The following is an 8,411-nucleotide window of genomic DNA, read 5'->3' as shown; positions in this document are numbered from 1 at the left end:
CCCCTATTTTATTGCACATCCTGTTCCCCCAAAGAGTGTGGTATGAGTTAGTATCTGATCCTATAATAGGCGGGATTTTGTGATCAATGGCATTCCTTGAGAGAGGGGGTGTCTCTTGCGGTGGTTGCTATGGTTTATATCCATGAACGAAGCTGCCAGAATAAGTTCTGTCGAGCTGAGTTGGATTTTAATGGCCACTTGATCGGGTGTTGTGAATTGTGTAAGTTCCCAACATTTTACTGTCAGGTTTTTGTGCATAGTGTAAACAAACATAACCCCGATTTACTGCAAACCCCGATTTACTGCAAACCCCGATTTACCGCAGATTTTTCCTTTCCCCAAACTCCGCGGTAAATCGGAGTTTTACTTTAATAACAACTACAACAGAAACGCACAACGTGTGTACCATAATAATATAATACTATAATAGTAGTAGTATATATACTAGTTCTATACAGCTGCTAGTACGAGACAAGTTGATTAATTGGAGCAGTAAACACAGTGAACTACTGAACTCAGTAAGTAAATAGCAATCAAGCATGAATCACGGCGGAGAATATTGTCTGAAAAGCAGTGATCTAACATCATAACACTGGTATTTTTAACGATATTATACACTCTCTGTTATGTGTGCTTTATAACACTGTATCATAGTGTTACAGTGTAGTGACTACACTGTAACACTAAACTGTATCATTGTGTTACAGTGTAGTGACTACACTGTAACACTAAACTGTATCATTGTGTTACAGTGTAGTGACTGCACTGTAACACTAAACTGTATCATAGTGTTACAGTGTAGTGACTACACTGTGACACTAAACTGTATCATAGTGTTACAGTGTAGTGACTACACTGTAACACTAAACTGTATCATAGTGTTACAGTGTAGTGTCTATAACTGTATCATAGTGTTACAGTGTAGTGACTAAACTGTAACACTAAACTGTATCATAGACCATAGTGTTACAGTGTAGTGACTACACTGTAACACTAAACTGTATCATAGACCATAGTGTTACAGTGTAGTGACTACACTGTAACACTAAACTGTATCATAGTGTTACAGTGTAGTGACTACACTGTAACACTAAACTGTATCATAGTGTTACAGTGTAGTGACTACACTGTAACACTAAACTGTATCATAGTGTTACAGTGTAGTGACTCTAACTGTATCATAGTGTTACAGTGTAGTGACTATAACTGTATCATAGTGTTACAGTGTAGTGACTACACTGTAACACTAAACTGTATCATAGACCATAGTGTTACAGTGTAGTGACTACACTGTAACACTAAACTGTATCATAGTGTTACAGTGTAGTGACTACACTGTAACACTAAACTGTATCATAGTGTTACAGTGTAGTGACTACACTGTAACACTAAACTGTATCATAGTGTTACAGTGTAGTGTCTATAACTGTATCATAGTGTTACAGTGTGGTGACTAAACTGTAACACTAAACTGTATCATAGACCATAGTGTTACAGTGTAGTGACTACACTGTAACACTAAACTGTATCATAGTGTTACAGTGTAGTGACTACACTGTAACACTAAACTGTATCATAGACCATAGTGTTACAGTGTAGTGACTACACTGTAACACTAAACTGTATCATAGTGTTACAGTGTAGTGACTAAACTGTATCATAGTGTTACAGTGTAATGTTACAGTGTAGTGACTACACTGTACTGTAACACTAAACTGTATCATAATGTTACAGTGTAGTGTTTATAACTGTAACATAGTGTTACAGTGTAGTGACTAAACTGTAACACTATGATAATATTGTAGTGTTACAGTATTTTAGCAATATTGTAGCACTGTTATAGTTTTACCTTCTACCAATAAAGTGGTGTATATAGTCCTTTGAAGAGGACCTGTTATAGACAGTACACAAAATAGAGCTAGCGTGAGGGATACTGGTGGTTGCTAAGGTAACTACTGGTGGTTGCTAAGGTAACACTGGTACTGATAAGCTCATACAAGGTAACAAGAGCAGAGTGAGCAGGCGAACAAATCAGTATATTAACCAGCATTAAGCTGCACTGATGAGATGATACAAGCTGATATAATATGATAACCCGTAACTTAAGTACTCTGAATACAGGCAATATAGTGTACAACTACAAGGTCAGAGTATTGTAGGGAGAGTTACAACTGTAACACATAACAGGCAATGTAACACACAATGTAACACGCAATGTAACAGACAATGTAACAGGCAATGTAACAGACAGTGTAACAGGCAATGTAACAGGCAATGTAATAGGCAATGTAACAGGCAATGTAACACGCTATGTAACACGTTATGTAACAGAGTAGTGTAGGTATGCACTATGCAGCTGCGGTTGTTGCACTTATCTTTTCATTACACCTCACATTCCGTTCTAATTAAGAGAATTGCATTTCCCACTCAACATGTACATGCAGCATGTACACATTCTTTGCTTTATAACCGGGGGTTGTTGTGGTAACACTGGTGGTTGCTATGGTTACACTGGTGGTTGCTATGGTAACACTGGTGGTTGCTATGGTAACACTGGTGGTTGCTATGGTAACATTGATGGTTGCTATGGTAACACTGGTGGTTGCTATGGTAACATTGGTGGTTGCTATGGTAACACTGGTAGGTGCTATGGTAACACTGGTGGTTGCTATGGTAACACTGGTGGTTGCTATGGTAACACTGGTGGGTGCTATGGTAACACTGGTGGTTGCTATGGTAACATTGGTGGTTGATATGGTACAGGTAACACTACAGTGGTTGTTAAGGTAACACTGGTGGGTGCTATGGTAACATTGGTGGTTGCTATGGTAACATTGGTGGTTGCTATGGTCACTGGTGGTTGCTATGGTAACACTGGTGACACTACAGTGGTTGTTAAGGTAACACTGGTGGGTGCTATGGTAACATTGGTGGTTGCTATGGTAACATTGGTGGTTGCTATGGTCACTGGTGGTTGCTATGGTAACACTGGTGGGTGTTATGGTAACACTGGTGGTTGCTATGGTAACATTGGTGGTTGATATGGTACAGGTAACACTACAGTGGTTGTTAAGGTAACACTGGTGGGTGCTATGGTAACATTGGTGGTTGCTATGGTAACATTGGTGGTTGCTATGGTCACTGGTGGTTGCTATGGTAACACTGGTGGGTGTTATGGTAACACTGGTGGTTGCTATGGTAACACTGGTGGTTGATATGGTACAGGTAACACTACAGTGGTTGTTAAGGTAACACTAGTGGTTGATAACTTAACACAAGACGTGGTTGCCAGGGAAACAATATTTGGGTTGCTAAGGTAACACAGGTGTTGCTAAGATGTTGCTATGGTAACACATATCCCACTTAACATGTACACACAGTCTCCTATCTGTCATATTAATGCTTTTCATACAAGTTACAACAAAGTCTTCATGTTATGTATCCTGGGTTTTGACAGGATATTTCCCGTTTACAATATTTCCATCGCGATAGATAACACTGAAACACAATACATTTACACTAAATTATGCAATCACAACATTATAATTAACAAAATAAGTTTAATCAGAGAATCTCAGATACAAGTCATCATAAATTATGCACAAAAACAAATTAAACAAGCAATAAATGAATATACAAATAAATAAACAATGCAATAAATTAATATACAAATTGGCATCACACAGAAACACACACTCTGTCACATAACCCCTGTAGGACCAGGGTATTTTATGGGTACTATAATCTAGAAAAACATTCTGTCAGCACTTACTCAATGTTTTTAAATGTTCTAATAAAGAGGCAGGTGTAGTAGAACTGTATAGGTGTATAGTAGAACTGTATAATGTACTAGATATGATCTGATAGATTCATGTTCTGTAGTGAGCGCAGTGGAAATCTACTATACTACTATACATACAACCGGTCATACATCCGGATCCCGACGGCACTGTCGAGGCACTCTCGTGGCACTGTCACCATAATGCCGCGACAGTGCCGCCATAGTGCCATCGGGATACGGATGTATGACCATACAACCGACTATAATACTATATTAGATTTCAGCCTTTCTTCACGAAAAATCGACCTATTTTGCAGCAAAATCTACAATATCCATTTTTTTTTCAGCAAACAAAATATACTTTTCACGAATACCGATCGCGAATACTGATCGCGAATACTGATCGCGAATACTAATCGCGAACACTAATCGCGAACACTGATCGCTAATAATGATCGCGAATACCCTGTAATAAAGCTATATGTTGACAAAACAGCTACTTGGTAGAGAATAATGGAAGTAACAGTTTTAATAATATATATGATCCTATACAAACAACGAATACAAGACAGAGGTGAATATTAAACAACCTTCTTTTAAATCAGTAATAATACGATAACATCACAGTGTGACGTCACACCGATGGGTCAAAAAACAAACAACAACTCCATCAAATAATGATGACTTCAGAAATAATAACTAAAACAGATGACGTCATTATTTACCACAAACCTAAAAACACATTAATACCTCTCCCAAAGATGAATATTAAACAACCTTATTTTAAATCGGAAAACACTGAGATGACGAACAATATAATCTCCTTATTATATGGGCATCACATACGTTCCTAAGATGACGGTAAATGATGTCATTTTGATGGGTAAACAGTTGAAATTTTAAATATCATGATTCAGTTATAAACTGGACTTACATGTGCTCCTTTATAAATAATTCTCTTTAATGTGCTCCTTCATAAACAGTTCTGTTATCAACTGAAGTTTATTGCGCTGTAATATTGGATTTTTGGCGGTACATTCTATTTTAACAGTTTATTACAATATAACCTATGTTAACCTAGCTACCTTTTACTATATAATATACAATAGTTTACATAACGAACATTTAAATTAGATAAATGAAATGAACTATTAAGTAAGCAAAGGTAAATTAAGTACATAAAAGCTTATTGAGTAAATAACTTATAACAGTTTAATAGCTGTCGTAGGTGGCACATTATCAACCAATAAAGGCATTACAATCTGAATACAACGAGCATCAACTGCGATAAAAACTGGGCGAAATGATTAGGCCTAATATGGTAGGGCACAAAGTACATCATCTAAATCTAATACAGTTCCAATCTCTCCCCCAGCTCTCAGATCTATGATATAGAGGGACTTGGTGAATCAGTGAATCTGCGAAATAGTGAGATAGTGAAATAGTGAAATAGTGAAATAATTGAATAACGAAATAATTAAATAACGAAATAACAAAAAAGTGGATCAATAAAATAGTGAAATAATAAAATAGTGAAATAGTGAAATCACCTATTCGTACTATTGATCCAGTAGAAAAAGCATAATAATGTTAAGTGCAAGGAATATGAATGAAGTAAAAACTGTGCTGAAAACTGTACTGAAAACTGTACTGAAAACTGTACTGAAAACTGTACTGAAAACTGTACTGAAAACTGAACTGAAAACTGTACTGAAAACGTTACTGAAAACTGAACTGAAAACTATATAACTGTTGATACACCCGCTATTCCAGTAGCTTCTACCCATTTTTGGTAAAATAAGGAACTTTTATAAGGGTTGACGAGGGAGAAGTGCGGGTTCCTGACATCGCCTTATATGGGCATCACGTGTCACTAATTAGCTATACGTTACACCAATATATAAAGGGATATATTATGTGTACACAGATATAATATATTATGTACGGGTCTTCTTCTCGAGAGATACTGTCAGAGGGGAAGAACTGTGTAGCCATAGCAACACCCTGCAGTATAGCCGGTATATCTTACTGGAACTCTGGTTAGAACATGCTAGAACATTTGCTTTAACACATAACATACTGTAACATGCGATAACATACATAAAGGATTTGTTTTACTTGTTGCATGAAAAGCACTAATACTGCAACATAAGTTATAACATGCAAGTACATACTTTAACATGCCGTAACATGCTGTAACCTCTTGTACGAGTAGGTACAATAAAGTAAATTATTGTATTAGAATTTTAATAATGATGTCTTACATAAATATGTTAAAAATTTCATAGAGGCTAAACACCCGTGTACTTATAAGTTTTGGGAGGTTCTAACAACTAACATTTTCATTTAATTGCCCTTTTCTGTAAAATTAAAATTTTAAAAATTTGTTTTGATGAAGGAGCAAATTTGATATTTTACGATTTTGAGTCATTCTTTAAATATCGTATGTTTTGTTGTTATTTTGTTATTTTGTTATTTTGTTATTTTGTTATTTTGTTATTTTGTTATTTTGTTATTTTGTTATTTTGTTATTTTGTTATTTTGTTATTTTGTTATTTTGTTATTTTGTTATTTTGTTATTTTGTTATTTTGTTATTTTGTTATTTTGTTATTTTGTTATTTTGTTATTTTGTTATTTTGTTATTTTGTTATTTTGTTATTTTGTTATTTTGTTATTTTGTTATTTTGTTATTTTGTTATTTTGTTATTTTGTTATTTTGTTATTTTGTTATTTTGTTATTTTGTTATTTTGTTATTTTGTTATTTTGTTATTTTGTTATTTTGTTATTTTGTTATTTTGTTATTTTGTTATTTTGTTATTTTGTTATTTTGTTATTTTGTTATTTTGTTATTTTGTTATTTTGTTATTTTGTTATTTTGTTATTTTGTTATTTTGTTATTATGCTACGGTACAAGGTTTACAAGGTTTACAAGGTTTACAAGGTTTACAAAAAATAGATCTATATTACAGTGAGATAATGTCAGATCAGCATAGCTAAAGGTCAAAGTCCGAAATCCAAATAGAAAATCCGTTACCAATAAGATGTTTGATGAGTGTAAAGAAAAAGTGAAAATGAAGGGGCTGTGGAGGAAATGTGATATCCCGTACTGAGACACTAATGTTCGTGTTTCTTCTTTATAGGGAATCGTGTTCTGCATAGCTGAGCGACGAACTTGGTGAATTCCACTATGTGCTCCGGTAGAAAGAGGCTCTTCATGTCATGAAATAGTAATGACTTTGTGGGCTCCTTCATGTTAGTCCTACTGGAATGGTACCTGGGACATGTTCTAAGGAAGTGTTCTTCATCTTCTATTATCGGATCAACACAAGGAAGATTAACAAAGAGCTCCATCATTGACTTTTCGCTGCAGAATTCACAAATTCGGTGATGTTGACTTCCAGTTCTGCTCCCATATCTTCCAGTTTCTACGTTTAGCTTATGTCCGCTCATTCGGATCCTAGCCACTAAGTTGCTTCCAGTTCTCGACGGTAGCGTGAGGTACGGCTCCTGCTCGAAAGCACCTTTAACTTTATTATAGAACGTAAGCTTCTTATTGCTTTGTCTTTCTGTTTCCCATAGATTGATAAATCGGTTATGTGCCCTTTCCTGACATAACAATGGGTTGTATAGTTGATGTTCAAGTTTGTTCTCGTCGAGTATCATTAGCATTGATTCCAGTGCTCTGAACCAACCTAAATCAAGTTTCTTCTGCTCAGCAAAAGCGTGCCTGGCTAGGGCTGGTGAGTCTTCTAGTTCAAGTCTTGCAAGGCGATTATGGAAATCGGTGACTTGTTTAACATATCGAACTACAATAGGGGTTCTTCCGCAGTCTCCCCAAACAGCTGCGTTAGATGTCGATTTGCCAACTCCAAGGGTCCATTTAAGGATGGCGAGGTGCATTCTTTCGAATGGGTCAGCTGCAATGCCTGCCAGTGGGGATTGCTTCGTATTGTCAGTTGTGCTGGCAAAAGCCTTAATTCCTGAGCTACTGCTGATCCAGACTTCCACTCCGTACGATACAACTGGCAGTATGAGGGAGTCGAGCAGTTTAAGAACTGCGACCTTGGATATATTGTTAAGGTCGACTTCACTTTTCAGTCCAAAGTATGCCCGGAGAGCTTTTTGTCGCAGAAGGTTTAGTGCTGTCTTAAAGCTGCCCGACAGTGAGAAGGTGATCCCTAAATAGCAATATGTTTTTGCTGATGGGATTGTTGCTCCCATGTACTGAAAACCGTAACTCTCTTTGAGTTGCCTTCCACTTTTATTAAAAATCATGATGGCGGTTTTCTTGGTGTTCACCGTGAGCCCCCATTCTCTGCAGAATGACTCAAGTTCAGAGATCATGACCTGAAGACTTTCTTTCGAAAGTGCGAGGAGGACAAGATCATCTGCCCACAAGAGGTGGGTCAGAATAGTTTCATTCAGCAATGGACTTGAGATGTCTTGAACACTGTTCAGTCGTTCCGAAAGTTCGTGGATGTAAGTTTTGAATAGTTCGGGGCTCATTGGGTGGCCCTGCTCCGTACCTGCAAGAATATCAAATGAGTCTGATATTTTAGCGATCAGCTTGATCTTAGCTTTGGAATTCTTGTACATATGTTCTAGACATTTTAGGAATTTTCCATCTA

The sequence above is a fragment of the Bolinopsis microptera genome, chromosome 4, assembly GCF_026151205.1.
Source record: "Bolinopsis microptera isolate Bmic1 chromosome 4, MBARI_Bmic_1.0, whole genome shotgun sequence".
In the NCBI taxonomy this organism is placed as follows: domain Eukaryota; kingdom Metazoa; phylum Ctenophora; class Tentaculata; order Lobata; family Bolinopsidae; genus Bolinopsis; species Bolinopsis microptera.
Note: the sequence above shows the minus strand (reverse complement) of the source record.